This window comes from Gavialis gangeticus, unplaced genomic scaffold (assembly GCF_001723915.1).
Source record: "Gavialis gangeticus isolate Ggan-Ray unplaced genomic scaffold, GavGan_comp1, whole genome shotgun sequence".
NCBI lineage: Eukaryota > Metazoa > Chordata > Crocodylia > Gavialidae > Gavialis > Gavialis gangeticus.
In genome coordinates this window covers 11,759,416-11,775,621 of record NW_017728997.1, presented here as the reverse complement: position 1 = coordinate 11,775,621, position 16,206 = coordinate 11,759,416, and the positions used below count along the sequence as shown (strand labels likewise).

General features: G+C 42.5%; 1 long non-coding RNA gene across 1 annotated transcript in view; it reads left to right on the top strand.

The window, feature by feature from the left end:
• Positions 1-7,906: 7,906 nt before the first annotated feature.
• Positions 7,907-16,206, top strand: part of LOC109288890 — an 8,674-nt gene continuing 374 nt past the window's right edge. Inside the window, exons 1-2 of the long non-coding RNA XR_002095240.1 lie at positions 7,907-8,088; positions 15,572-15,776. This is a non-coding gene — a long non-coding RNA (uncharacterized LOC109288890). The remainder of the gene's footprint in view (positions 8,089-15,571; positions 15,777-16,206) is intronic.

Below are 16,206 nucleotides of genomic sequence, written 5' to 3'. Positions count from 1 at the left end.
GGGGGGGGGGGGTGTTAGGGGATCTTTATCCTCTTATGCACCTGCAGACCTAGTTCTGCAAGCACAACTTCTCAGGGCCCAGCAGAGCAGGATAAGGGAGGAGAAGTCAGTTCTTCACCAGTAATTGCATACGCAGATTGAGGTTGTAACCTCAGCAGTGGCTACCAGCGCCTTCATGCTATGGACAGGCACCCTGCAGGCCCTGGGAGACGCAGATAATTCCTTCCTTTCCAAAAGCTCCTGGCACCAACTCGGGTGGTTATTGAGGGGGAGGGTTTGCCTCCACCAATTCTTGTAAAGAACCATCTTAGTGCATAACTAACTCTAGGTAAAGCCAAAAGACCATCTCTGCCAACCGCAACAGTCACTCCAAAAAGTGTGAGGAACCGATTATATAGTCATATCACAGGTATCATGTTTTTAGCAGCTGCCAGGCTTGGCCATCTGGGAGCTGTGTCTGTAAATGCTACATCCCCTTGGCTGCATATCAGGTGCCAAGCAACTGATGCCAAATGCACGCTGTGCTGCATCTCTAGCTGGCACGCAAGTTTGACGAGGAACGTTGCCAGCTGTTGCAGCAGCAGTTGGCTGAGTGTGATGTAAGCATCCTGCCACATCTGGGCCAATGCAGCTCAAGCTGCAGGTCATTATAACCTCCATGTGGTTCTGGCTCTGGCACAGAGTAGTGCTGTGATGAAACGGGATTAGAACAGCAGTACCAAATCAGTTAGGTATGGGCTAACGAGGATCTGAAGCAGAGTCTCCAAAGGGAAACGATACCCTTGCTGTTACTGCTCTGAGTGCCAGCCCACTGCATCAGCACGGTTTGCGTTTTATTGAAGAAGCCTTTTCCTGCCTTCCACTGGAAATGGGAGGGATCCTTGAGCCAGCTGCTTAATGCTCAACATCCTGAACTGTGTCCCAAAACAATGCTTTAATACTGTCTTTTGCATACAACTGTGCACCATGACTTCAGCCATTTTAGCGCATTAATGTTTGGGGGCTTCTCTTTCTTATGGTCGGGATTTTTGGAAGCCCATTTGCCCTTTAGGGCTCAGACCCGTTGATTTTAATGGGAGCTAGACATCTAAAAAGGAGTGTAAGGTGCTTCAGTGTGTTTGGGGATCAGGGTCTTAATGCTTATTCCGTATTGTCTCATGTATAAGGCACTCCATTCCCAATAATGCATAAGATAAAATTGTGAAATACAACTTCTTTTACATCAATTTGATCAAATTTTGGTCTATTTTAACTATAACGGTTTGGGGCTGGGGTTGGGGTTGGTGTGGTTTTGTAGCTTCACTGTACACAACACACCTTAATTTTAAACTTCCATGTTCAGGGGAAGGAAAATGTGCCTTAATCCCCAGAAAATATAGCAGTAGTCTGTTCCGGGTAAACCTTTTAAATAAGGTTTGATTGTCAGTAATGGGCCCAATCCAGCATACCAGTGGCTTCTGGGGATGTTATATTACAAATTAAATGCAGGATCAGGATCCGTATAAATGCAAAGTCCTGGGAAATCATCTGAGTTCATTATTTTGACCCTTCCATTTTAAGATCTAAAATACAACGTAAAAAAGAAGATAATGCACTTGCAAAGATCCTGCTGATTGCAGGACATCATGCAAACATGTAGGAGTCTTTTTCCTTTTCTCTTTTTTCCCCTCCTTTTACCAGACAGAATAGGTGAAGAGGTTGAGTTGCAGATCTCATTTCCCCTGTTTTGCTGCTTGTGAAGTCTGCCAACAGAATCCACCTTGACAAAGTCAAGGACTCTGCGTTTAATGTTGAACTGAGTGAATAAATTATGCATGAAATTGTGTCGGAGTCTCTAGTGTGCAGAATTGCTCCTTTTGATATGAAAGGTTAATTCAGAAAGGAGTCCAAAATAGCTGGAAATTGTGGGGATAAGTGGATAGTATTCACTGTTGTGAGCTGTTATTACTAGAAATTGCATTCCCTCTCTAGCTTCCCCAGAGATTTAGCTTTGCCAGTGAATATAAACTGTACTCAATAGAATAGCATTTAGGAGTAACAAGAGTGTATGTCCACATACAGTAAAATATTCTAATGGTGTTTTAAAAAGAAGCTGTACTTTTTCATGTATACCATGTACCCTAAGGATAGATTACTGTTACATTTAGGTCAAGAACAAGGCATAGCAAAGGTAATAGGTTTTGAGCACATCTTTATTACCCTATACTGGCTGTATGGTCTATTCCTAAGGAATTGGACCGTCATTCTTATGATTGAGTTTGGGTATGTCTAATGCAAGTGGTGGTTCCAATCAAGACTAAATCAGATTTTCCTTAGCTTTGGCAGAAGATTCAGTTTTGTTATGCCAGGACGTCTTGTCCCTAGTCTTCTCCCATAACCTTCATTAGCATTGTTATGATCTTCAACCCATTGTCTTTTTAGTGGATATTCTACGTACAACACAGCTCTATGATTTTATTAAGGAAGTAGTGATTTGCTGTAAGTACAAGCACAAACTTGTAGCCAAGTTAACCCTGGGTGAAGACAATTTGTCTTGCTATTTATTACATGTATGATGCTTCTGTGGTAAGGGGTGTTCCAGTTCTCTGCCAATCGAGAGATGATCCAGCCCTCCCTCTTTTGTGGGTACAGCCATGAGCATAATTCCCCCTTCTCCCCTATCTTCTCTTTTTAGGGTGCCAGTATTTCTAATACCTTGCTTACCGTACAGGGCTACCCCTGGGGCTCCTTCCTGGTGCATGGATACGTCTCGCCAGTGGGTGGAGCAGGCCAAAGAGAGAAAGCAGAAGGCTTCATGTGTGCCCGGGGCCTGCTAACAGGACGTGACAAACTAGGTGTCCATCCATGCATTTTTACCTCCAGCTTCTGAACTCTTAATTTCATGGGCAATGCTGGGACTGAAGGAATTTCATGGCTTCCTCTTACAGGTCAAGAACCATCTCCACCTACAGACATAAAGAGAGTCTCCTAGATGTGTCCTCAGGGATGACGGGATCCTCCCTTCACAACACAGTCCCCAAACTTCTGATTAGAGGCCCCAGTATTTCATGGGAAACAAATAGCACCACCAGATACAAGGCATGTAGTTGGGATGAGCGTCTTCAGAGCACCAAATTGTAGGGGATGGAAGTGCGTAGGCTGACTGCAGGAGTTGAGGAATCAGCGGAGGAGGAAGCATGTTTTTCGGTCATCCAGCACGATGGCCATGGTAGGCATGAGTGGACAAAGGAATGAAGAAGTCCTAGATGCAGAGCCTTGACCAGTGGGTTACTGAGTGACAAGCTTTGGCAAATTGAGATGCTCTAACAAAATGGTTTAGCTTTTCCAAGCCTCCTGAAGCTCTTCCACCAAATCAGTGGATCCATGCTAAGAGTGAAGCTCAGCTTTCTGACCTCTCACTGGACTGCGATGCCGTGAACTTTCTCAGCCTTTCCATTCACATCCTGGTCATCTAATTCCCTATGCTTCTTTGCTATAAAGACACGCTCTGTGCTCCTAATCACCTCATTAAAAAGATCTCCAGTAACCTCTGCGTAGAGGTTACTTCACATTCCCCAAGGATAAATGAGGTCTTCATACACCAGAGCTACTTGTTACTCCAGTTAGCTCTTCCTTTCATACATCAAGGAAGGATCACTCTTCCTTCATCATGCCCAAAGCTTCAGCGCACAAAGAAAAAGCTGGATGTGCAAAGTGCTGTTAAGAGACATAGCAGAAACAATCCATCCAGGGAAACATCATTATTTGTCTCCTCTCACTCTGAATGTCTGCTCTTGAGAGCATTTAAATCTGCCACAGACGGGTGGATGAAATGTTGCTCAACAGAAACACATGCCGCTTTAGTTAAATGATCCCAGATGGCCTTTGAAACGTTCCAGAAAAGTCTCGTGAGCAAAAGGGGCATCAGCCACTGTCGGGGGAGTCTGTAAAGCCACCCACCTGGTCATCCATCAACACCTTTTACCTGGTGTTCAGCAGCTTGCTTGGAGGGGAGGTGCTCCATGTTTTTAAGAATGCAAATAGATCAGAGCAGCCGGTTCCCTTTCATCCTCTGCTTTGTTGAGCTGTCCAAAGACTCGTTTTTCTAATCTACCAAAAAAAAAAAAAAAAAAATCGTTGCCTTCATAGAAGCTGTGTCTTTAGCCTCTCTCCTGACCCATTTTTATGCATGTTATAATTCCGTCGTTAATTAATATTTCAACCATCCTCCTAGTACTTGAAGCGTAAGGCTCGTGAGCCTGTTCCCAAGATCGTGCTTCTTCCTTTGTTTTACAGATGGATATAGCGCTTGTTCCTCTCCAGTCTTCTAGCATAGTACCGTATCCTGATGAGAGCTTATATGCGATACAGCTGCTTCATTCTTAAATTTCCACATAATGCCTAAGGGTGTCCTATCTCTTTTTTCCCCTTTTTCCCCCTCTTGATTTATTTCTCTTGGACTCTATATGCATTTCTGCTGTAATGCAAAGCAACAGAAGTTCAGTGGAGTGATCATCTGACCAGTTCTTATAGCCTCTGAGTTTCCTCCTGGGTTTTTGTTGGAAGGCAGAGGGATTTGCTCACCACTGGAAGTGACAGGATTGCTTCCTAAAACCCAGGAATTCCTCAAGGTCTTGGGGTGCTACTATAAAAACCAGAGCCTAGAAGACAAGCCTAGAAGATGAACAAAGGTACACAGTGAAAAGCATTGTGCACCTTTGCTTGTCTTCTAGGCTCCGTGGCAGCACGATTCCTCCCCGCTGTCCAAAAGTCATTGACAAAAGTCCCTGAGGAAGATGCTATAAATGAAACTGAGGCAGCCAACTGCTCTCACTTGAGGCACAAGACCACATTAAGTTTATGACAACTTTTGAGCTCTGCTGACATGGACCAAATTGGCTGGCAAAAAGCTTGTCATCCCAGTAGCAATCTCTTGAGTTTTGTCCCTTTACACAAATGCACATGGTGAGTGTACAATATTCTGCACGTACATAGAACAAAAAGCTAGTTACCAGCTCTTCAGATTATGGTAAGGGATTGAAGTCTTTGGGGTTTAGTTGAGGTATTCCTTTGTTTCATACATTTTAAAAAATATTTTTTTTGGGGGGAGAAAAAGGTTGTTTTAAAAAAAAAAAATTGCTACTTTTTCATGGTAGTGCATATAAGTTGTAAGTGAGATTTTTTTTTTTTTTTTTTTTCTTTTCAAAATCCTCTGCTACCATCGAAGTCCATGGTAAAACCTCCGTTTGACTTCAATAGGAATAAAGTTAGAACAACACAGAGGAAATCTGAAATGTCTACCTTGTATACAACCGTTGCACTTCCCTTCTGAAATGTACTGAATATAAATGCAGATGCCCTCCCTCATGAAGATGTACCGATCTATTTTAGAGTACTGTACGATATCTGGCCTTTTATGGAGTGTGAAAATACTCTACCCTGAGTGGTTCACATGGCTCTAGGCACTAGTTTCGGTGGGTGACCAAAGTGCTTAACCTCTCTCTGGTAAGCAGACAGTCAGATATCCAAGAGAATCTGTATAGGGAAGTATCTCACCCAGTTTAATCTTGTTTGGTGTGAAGCAAATTGTTTTCAACCAGAAGTGACCTTCAATTAAGAATGCTGCTTTAAAAACATGTTTTCTACTCTGTGTTTTCCTGGGTTTCATGTGTTGGATGTTTTATTGTACAAGATGCTCAACCTGCATGTAAACAATACTGTTTTCTTTGACGCTGTCTTTTCAGGGTTACATGCTGTGGGCAAATACTTTGATACCGTTTTTATTGATGCTGATCAAAGAAAGCCTGCTAACTACTACAATTTTGTCCTGGATAACCACTTGCTGAGAGAGGATGGAGTGATCTGTATGGAGAATACACTCATGAAAGGACAAGTCTACCTGGAGAACGTATCTGATGAAAATGTATTAGCTGTCAGAAAATTAAACACAGTAATTAATTCAGATCCTTGTGTTGGGCAGGTTAGTGTTATGCAATTAGTTAAGGGTAATATTGGTATTTTAAGCACCTCTGGAATTTCATCAGCCTAAGTGTTTTGTTAGGGACTTGGAAGGAGGCTGTCTCAGTTATCACAGTTATTTCATAGAGAAGTCGTCATACTCTAACACCGTTCTTTTACTAGTTGCACCAGGTTATGGCAGCAAACTGGGGGGAGAAAAGTATATTATTATAATTCACTTTGTGGAAAGCTAAGTATGAGTTACTAGATCCAAAAAGATTCATAATGTGCATCTTCATCATCTGTTTTTATATACAGAATAACTGTGAACTGAAATATCAATAACAGATGCTTAAGTTTAGATGGTAGCATTGCATCTACAAGGATAGCCTGGATCTTTTGCTAAGGTATGGTCTCGTGATAGACAGTGCCTCTGGACCACTAGTGCAGGCGCACACATCATACCGATGGAGATCAAACTGTAATTTGCAAGCAGAAGTATATGAACAAGAGTAGGAAAAATAGTTCAGGGAATAGTAGATGTCACAAAACCATAGTAATGGTATTACTTTGAACCTCCAAGGCAGATTTGGGTACAATATGCAGTCAAGCCAATATCTCAAGGAACTTAAAACTCCATTAAACAGAAAATGGGAATTAAATGCACTGGAAGTTGAGAGGCTGAGCTTTGTTTATAAAACTGAAAGGAAAAAATGACTTTTGTACTGGCCTCACATTGTGTAGGTAATGAGTCTTGAAAAGAAGTCTACAGAAAGATGGGGACCTGGCATGTTTGGATAAAAAGTCCACTGAAGTTCATGGAAAGACTTCTGTTCATTTCAGTGAGCTTTGGAGAGGCATGAAGTGGTGGTCCTCATTTTAAAAAAAAAACATGATACCACATGTTCATCTGGGCACTTGCTTATACATGTCATATTTTCCAGGCTATTTCATCCATGCAAGGTAGAACGAGTGGCATTCAAAGGAAATGAACACCTTCAGATGTGGTGATTAATTCAAAGGTGGGAATTTCCTCCCCATAAGCCTGTTGGATAACAAATCTGCCATGATTTCCTGGGGGCTGGGAATTTGCTCTGTTTCCATCCTTATGTGCTAGGGAGAGGAATTAGATGAATGGCTTCTGTTTGCATAGAAGTAAGAGACAATAGTGAGAGAGATCAAATTATTATGTGCCCAGGAAGGGAGAGCAACCAGCTATTTTCCGTATGCTATTAATTATGGTAATTCTTTCCCTTTCCTACTCTACCCCTTTAAAGGTCACCTCTAGTACTCCTCAATTTTCCTTCCCCTCCCCAGAGATCAAAGCTTGCTGAAGTCAATGTAAGGTGTTTGCATGAGGCCCAGTTTCAGATCCCGCACCCCTTAAAAACTTCAATGTCCAATTATCCAAAGAGTGGAGGGTGCAAATCCCTCCAACACCCACCATGCTTAGTGTCATGCTAGCTAGAGGGATTGCAGCGACGGCTGTTTGTCAGTGTTAACACTGGACCAAATTAGATGATGGTCACAGATGGCAATAAACACAGAAGTCCCCTGCATGGATCCCAGCACTTTTTAATTAATTTTTTTTTCTACGCAAATATTAGGATCTGTATTCTATTTTGTCTGGTAGCCTGTGCCAACGCCTCTCTGTCTAATTCCACAATGAGCATTGTACTCAACCCTCTAGATGCCACTTGTGCTGCAGAAAGGGGAGAGTCCATGTTTTATTCAATGGACCACCGTATTGAGGTGTTTGAACAAGAGCAGCCAGTATGTCTTCCAACAGCACAGATGCTCGGCTCTATTGCCAAATCCCTCCGCGAGTCACTTGGGGCTAGGACTTTTGTTGCTGTTTGTGTTTCCCAGCACTGAAGCACATGTGTGTGCACACACTTAATAGTTTTATACCACTGGATTTTTCATCACTGCATTAGGCTTTCCTGCTCCAGAAACAAGTGGTGAAAGGCAATGTCTTTTGGGGCTACAGAAGATATTGCATTCTTGATCACCTGCGATGTGATGGCAAAGTGGCCGATGTAACAGGCGGAGGCCGGAAGAGCATGCAGTGCAGGGGCAGGTGCTAAGATGCCCAGTGTGAATCTGGTACTTGCAAAGGTAGAAGCTGTGCATGTGAGCTAAGCCTGAAAGGTAAGTGGTGAACTACCAGCAGTTCAGATGTTCCTGTTGTACAGACACACTACAAGGCTCATCACTGGTCTGTCTGTTACTGTAAGCTCAGTACACTTCTTGTTGGTACAGATATCTTACTCATGTTGTGGTGGAAAATAAGTCCAAAGAGCAAAACAAAGATGCTTGCAAAGAACACACAGTAGTAAGCCACAGGAGCAGAGCACAATCTCAGCGCTGCCTCCACAAACAATAACCATCCTCACATTGTCTGCTTATGTTACCTAGCAAAGTAAGTGCAGCCAGGAAGGCAAATTACCCTGGGGGGGGGCATGGGAAGGAGAAAACAGCATACAATGAGCCATGACTGACAGGAACAGAAGAGATCGATCTTTTGTAAATAAGTTCCATATAATATACATCAATCAGGGAGAAAAAGAGGTGTTGCATACCGTAAATCGTGCGGCAGCTAAGGCACTTAAGACTTCACTAACAAAGAACAGCCAGGTGCAGCCCACAAATGCTTCAGCATGTACCTCCCTCTTCATATGCAGCACCCATTGTGGGGCTAGGACATATTGGTGGCTTGCATAACGCTCCACATGGCACTAATCTCTTTCCTGTGTATTGAATACCCATGACCTGAAGTCTTCAGTCACTTGGGACCCATTAGCTTCATTGAGGGGGAGGTGTTGCCCATGGAGAGACTGCCAGGATTTGGTTCATTTGAGTGCCACCGGCTTCTGCTTGCTGGGTCCACAGAGCTGCCTTCATTCAGGAAGTTTCTGTTTTCTGGGCAAAGAGTAAGGCAAAAGAGCTAGAGAAGAAGCTTAAAGGAAGCAGTACTGGCCATTCCTGGAATTTTTTAGTGGGCCTTTCTAGTCGCATCTAATTTTCCATGTCACACGCTTAAAAACCAAAGGCTAAGGTTTTCAAGGGTGGCTAGTGATTTTGGATTCCCAACCTGTGACAGGTAGGAGCTTAATTTTTCCAGAGGGTGAGAATTTGAAAAATCTGAACATCAGGTCTCTAAAGCCCTGGGTGCCCAAAGCCTGAGGTATGCAAGGCCTATTTCTTTGGAACAGTCTTTGAAACCAAGCATAAGCAAAAGCCCTAGGGCCTCGATGTGGGAACAGAATAATAATCTACATCATAACGTAAACCGCAAATAAGAAGTAAAAATCTTCCACAAACCATTTCTGTTTTAGCTGTAAAAATGTAAAACGTGGCATAAAATTCAATTTCCCCAAACTCATTTTCAAATAGGTGAACGTTTAAGCTATAATTATGTAAGTAGACCATTGGAAAGCTAGTTGTGACGCATGTGACTCATTTTGTAATTCCTCTTGTGAAGTTCTGTTCAAGTCATCTCCTAGGCTACACCCTTCACATCACTCAAGACATGGCTTCATTCAGGAAACTGGTATAACTTGAACCCAAAGACCAACGTTTGTGTCAATGGATAGAGGTCTAAGCAATCTGTCCATGGAGGTATTCTAGCTGACCCACTGGTTGGGAAATAACTACTTCTGTTTTGTTACCTGGTGTGGATCTTTCCCTGACTAAAATGCCAAGTAGTTGTGAAAGGCAAATGTTAGCCCACAGAAAACAGTTACAGCACAACTGGTAACCGTAAAACTTTCTATAGCCCTGCCATGACACCCTTGACCGACTTCCTGGGGAACTGCTCTGCAGTGGACAAGGGTAACTTAACCTCCATGTGAATATTGTTCTTGGTCTCTGCAGGCACTGTCCTGAGTGACTCTAGTTTGTGCAGAAGCAGCTGTAATAAGCAGCATGAGGCTTATTCCATGCAGGCCTCTGACCACCAATTTAATGGTACGGGCTTTGTAGGTTTTGATCCCCAATCCATAATAGTGCCTTGCAACTGAAAGCTTCCAGCTCCTATTACAAATTCTCAAGTCATCCAGTTTCTCTTTTCCCTGAAGCTTCTCATTTCCTATGCACTTAAGCCATATGGTCTCAGCCTACAATAGCTATGCCCTATAGGTTAACTTGCCTTTTGGACATATTGTTTCACAGTTAGATTCTGAATATCAAGCAGAGCTATTCTGAAAGAAATGGACTACTTGAAGGAGACGCGTCCCTTCGGCCGTTTAGCAATCTATTGGAAGTCTAGTATAACTTTTCTCCAGGGCATTCTTCTTGGAGGAGTTTGAATATCCATCCTGCAACTGGTGCCTTATATCAACGTTTCTCAGCTGGTGGGCAGTGAGCCCTGGGGGATGTCATGAAAGACGGTCAGAGCCATTGAAAATGTTCTTACAATCCAAAGCAATTCACTGCACACCTTTACCCCTCAAGGTCAAGTATTCTTTGTCAACCTCTTAAACAGAGTTGGCCCGACAACAGCAATTCTTATTCATGACCGTCTTGGAAGGTTTAAAATTTGGTTGCATTCCACATTGAAACAGAAGCTTTTGAATGCTTTTGTGGAATAGAACTGAGTTCAAATATCCACTCTTTTTTCGTAGGAAAAGCCAAGCTTCCATTTTTTTTCTGAGTCTCACTCATCAGAAGTGACCAGAGAGCCCACCCCCACCCTCAGAAGTGTTCCCTGTCAAGGAGTTAGACTAAATCAATGTCTTGATGGGAAATTTGGTCTCCATGAAATACCAAACTCTGGTCGTATTTTATTGAAAATGGTGCAAATAACTCTCATTTCTTGCCCTCCCACATGCACACACCAGACCTGACGTTTTTCACATAGATCTGTAGATGTTAGGGCTGGAAGGGACCTTGCAGATCATTGGGTTCAACCCCTCTGCACTTGGGCAGGAAAGGTCGGATGACCTCAGCAAGGTGGGCGTGAAGATGCTTTTTGAAGATTGCCAGGGTGGGTGACCGTACCGCCCGCAGCTGACCCAAGCAGGGTGCGGGGCCTGGGGCAAATCAGCCCATGTGAGGCACCACCCCAGCCCTGATCCTGTGTGCCCCAGATGTGAAGAAGCCGCCACCGCCATCGGTGGTGGCGCCAGTGGCTGGGGAGGGTAGTGAGTGGCCAGACGCAAAGCCGGTGGCATGGAGTCACTGCGGCTGCTCCACCTGGCTTCACGGGGCTCCTCAAAGTGTGGGGCCCAGGATGGTAGCCCTGATTTGCCCCCGCCGCCCCGGGACAGCTGTGGTACCACCTCTGGGGGAGAGTCTGTTCCAGACCCTCAGCGCTCAACTTGTAAAGAAGTTGAGTGCCAGCACTGATGCATTTTTCACTAAGTGGAAGAGGTTTATGAAATACTTTCACATTAAATAAGAAGTCAGCAACCTGAAAAGCTTAAAAAACACTGCCATACATCATCACTTGATTATTTCAGAATATTTTATTTGGTTCCCAATAAGAAGAGCCCCTTACGCTTACTTAGTTTGTATATTCTGTTTCAGGGAGCATGTTGTCGTCTTCAGTGATGGTGCCCTCGCCAAGAGATGAGCTTTAAAGACAGTGATCCCAAATTTGGACTTGGGCAGACATAGGATTTATCTTTGGTGTATCTTCATTGATTTCTTGGTGTTTATAAATGTCTTTTTTTTTCCTTGGAAAAAATATATACTTCTTTAGATTTTACAAAAGAGCTGCAGATGTCGCTAAATCCTTGTAGAAGAATTGAAAAAAGAAAAATGCAGAAGCTTAATTAAAAATCCCCAAGGGTAGTGTCTTCTGATACCTGCTACCAGTAATTTCACAGGAACATATCTGCTTGTTACTGAGGGAAAAATTAGCCCGGTATATCTGGAACCTGTTTAAAAAGGGCATCTTCACTGTAACCCCGCGGGGGCCTTTTCCACAGCTTTGCTTTTAGATCTTCTTGCCTTATGTGCATTTGATAACACTGTCATTATTTATAGCAATAGTAAGGAATATGGCCCAATCCTGGTAGGCGCTGTGGGCATCAAACACCTCCCCCCATATGCCAATTCCTGTCGTAAGGAGCCACCGGTCTCAATAAAGTGCTTCTTTCCTTGCCAGCTGCATGTGTTTCACCTGAAAACTGTTTCTGCATAATTAATCCATGGGGGGAAAAAAGCACGCAAAAATACTGCAGTGCACATACTATGCAAGAGTTGAAGAGAATTTTGCAATACCAGCCCATCACATAAAATGTAAGCCTCCCTTTCTATAAATACCGACTCCTATGAGTGACTTGGTACGTGGGGAAAGTCCCAGTGATGGCTGCACATGAGAAATTTGATGTATTAAATGGCCAAATGCAATGGGTCCTCCCATAAACAAGCATTTGCAGCATCAGGGCCTAAATATGATGCATTTGCTTGAACTGCCTTGGGTTGCAGCCTTAGAGCTGGGCTCCCATGTTTTAAATGAAGCATTTAACTTTTTAATATATCATTTTAAGGGCTTGTTTGCTCATTCCAGATCTAGAGCTTGGAAATGGATTTAATCAGTTCTGACTAAAATTGATGTATGATTTTTGAATGAGCATCCATTTACCAGACTTCCTCTAGACGCCCATATGCAAATCCCATAATGTCTAGCAGGAGCTACAGGTACACAGCTAAGGGAAAATGAAACCCCTTTGTTGTTTAGTGCTGTATTTGGGTGCCAAGGAGGACTCCTCTCTCTCCCATATATGTGCACAGTCCCTATTAACATTAGGTACATGAATACATCAATGGGAGAACAGACCCAGATGTTAGTCATTTTATTTCCCTGCTTTTGGTTTGTCTTTGATAATATCTGTTATCAGCAACCACTGGGGAAAAAAGTCCATTATTTTGTTGTTGATAAAACATGGCTCTATTGCATGAATCCATTATTTCTGAGGCAAAAGCAGATGTATGGATGGAGCTGGTCAACATCTTCTCTTTTGAGTTTTCAACATTTGTCCTAAAAAAAAAAAAAAAAAAAAGTGCATTTTGATGAAAATATTCCTTAGTTCATGTGGATTTAGCTTAGCTCGGTAATACATTAACACTTTATTGTCACCCAACGCGAAAAGCCATTACAATTTTGGAAATTCTCCTCATTTTTTGTAAATCTATATGCGTGATGGAGCTATCGGCGAGAGCAGAGCTTGATCAGTCTCATTCTATTAGCACTGGTTCTATAATCGGGCCAGTTTTGTTCTGTAAAATTAATGGGAAAGTTTACTGTAATACTCATTATTTACAAGCTTAGAAGACTGTTAGGAGAAGATAGGGTCAGGTAATTGTTATTATTTTTTGGTGTATTTGTGGCACTCGTGGTAAGAGACAAATGTGTTGTTTTGCAGCAGGTACGTGCATTTATCTTTGCAGGTTCTCAGATTGTAAAACAGCCCTTTTTCTGCACTGATACCTCTGCTGGGAAACATTGGGACATGCCATTTACTGGGTCAGACCATAGGCCCATCTCGCCCAGTATCCCGTGTCCTTCTAGGATGGTGTTGCACTATTTTATTTATCTGGAAATCACCTGAGCATGGAGGGAGGTGGTAATGTGCCAGCAAAAAAGCCCCTGTTGTCTTTGTATTTGATTGAATTGGACAAAGTGATTTCCAACTTTGTGTGTACAGTATCTTGGGGCATTAAGAGCAGAACTTTTCTTGGTTTTAGTGAAAGATATTGGGTTTTCAAATAAACCTCTATGGAGCTGCTGTCTCGAGCAGTTTCCTACACTTTCAGCCTTTAAGGCTGCTAAATGAGGGCTTGATTCGGAGCTTGCTGCAATCGGTGGGAATCTTTCCCTTGACTTTGGATAGGTCTTAAACTCTGCCAGATGCTGCACGCAGATTTTAGGGGTGAAGTGGGGATGCAGTACTCGCCTGAGAGTTATGAAGAAAAGGGCATGCAGAGACGGTCCTCCCCACCTCTGCACCTAGGGATGAGATCCAGAGTCTCTGCTGGAGTGGAAGTGCTGATGAGGTCTGGCGTCACGTGGAAACAAACTTCAGAGCTTGCTCAGTGAAACAGCCTGTGGTCTGGGTTTAACTTTTTGGATGGCTGGCTGATGATTTATGGCTTGGAGACTTTCACACGCAAATATCTGAGATGCTGGAATTCATCATGCAAATCCACGCGAGACCAAAAAAAAAAAAAGAGGGGAAGTGATTAAGGGCACTGTTCAAATTCCACAATGCTGAATTTATGGCTAGCTCCTTTTCACCCTCCTGCACCTGCACGTCCTGTGGAAGCCAACGGTACTATTCATGTGCACGTACTTAAGGGTGGGCTGGCCCAGTGGGGTAAAACAACGGCACAAGCCATCGCAGAGTATGGGCCAGTAAGTTTGACTCAGGACAGCATGTAAGGACAGCTCTTACCCTCTATCATGTAACCCTTTGCTTTTGGCACATACTGCATTTACATCTGTGCCTCTACAATTGTGTCTTCTTTTCTTGGATGATGGCATAATGTGTGGACCAATATGCATTGCTACCAATGTGAAACCCTTTGGACATGTATGAGGAGTAAAGAAGTCTGATATTCTCTACAGGATGTATTTTTGATACTGCCTTCCCTGCCCTCTGCGTTTGGCTTCTCGACCTCTGAGCAGTGCTGTAACTCAAAAGGTCACCTCCCTGCTTGTCAGGGAAGGCTCAGTCCGCCATGCTTCACCTTAAGCACATGTGCATCCCTATTGATTTCAAGCACTTTGCTGGGTTAATTGGGACCCTTATAAAATATGGTTCTATATTTTTATTTAATAGAAGTAGATTATATGCAGTAATAAAAAATATGTAATTTAATTGGGACATTGGGGATTTTATTTTATTGATATTTTACATGGGGCAAATCAAGTTGTTATTGGGAAAGCAAGTGTATCAGTCCATTGTTATGCCTGCAGAGTGTATATTTTATTTTATATCTGTATATTAGGTTTTATTCTTTGAATTGTGAGCTCAATGAGACTGAATGTGTTTCTATGGGAGCCATCATTTTTAATATTTTAATTTTTCATATTTCAAGCGCAACTATTATTCTGGATAGATTTTCCTCTGCCATCATGCATTGTGGGAAGAGAGCCCTTAAGAGCTTGACACTAGTTTATTCAGAATCAGATAGCCTGATGAATTGCTGTGATTTCCATGGCATCTGGGATCTGACGTAAAAATAGATCTGCTTGAACAAATGATATATTTTGTTTTATCTTGTTTATGAGCTGATACCAGTCATCTGAAAGTGATGCCCCCTTATGATCCACAGGACTCGGAGAACTGCTGAATGAACTATATAGCTAGCCATTGAGCTGCACTTAATCTTTTGACCAGAAGATGGTGTCATGTTCACAGGTTCGTTCAATTTGGAGAGCCAGAACTCTTGGTTTTAAATGTTGATTGTATGTTAGATTAGAGATAATTTAATGTTCAAGAGTTAAAGGAAAAAACTTCCAAAAAGATTCATTTTTGAAAGCTTTGTGCTGCTATAAGAAATGCATAACTCACTATAGTCAGGGGAGTGGACTGGTTTGCTTTTTGTTTTAAGTTGCACAAGAAAGAACACTTTATTTTCTGTGAATTCCTCCCTTTACTTGATCAGTCTCATTTTAATCTAGGGATTAAAGACATTGCATTGGCAGCAGATGTAAGCAAACCTGAAGTTGTGCAAAGGGTAGTTGAGGCTGTGGTAGCTCAGTGGGGCACAATTCATATTGCGTGTAACAGTGCTGGACTCTGAATTTTGCAAGTGAAGAGACTCCACTAGAAGAACGAGACAAAACTTTTAATGGTACCTTATGAGGCTTGGTTTTATGCTGCCGAGTAAGTATGAGACCCTGTATTGTTTTCTACAGAAAACTAGCTGTTTTCTGAGCCTTCGCCTCGTAATATAGAACTGTCGCTAATTATCATCATAAAACGCATCACAGAACGGTGGGTGTTAATAATGGTTTTGTGGTGTGTTGAATCTACATTTAAGTCGAGATGTTCAGAAGTAACTAGTAATTATTGGATCTGAGAGGCTTTAGGGAAAAAAGTCCTGATTTTCAGAGGCTGAGCACTCAACACAGTCTGAAAAATCAGACCTTGGGGGGTCACCAGTCCTGAGCCGTACAAGTCCCATCTCACTTTTCAGTAAACCTTGCCAATGTTGTAGGTGAATTTCAAATGACAGTGGAAGTTTTTCTGCATCAGCCATTTTTATATCAAGTTTTTATATCCAGCACTTTAAAAAAAAAAAAAAAAAAAAAAA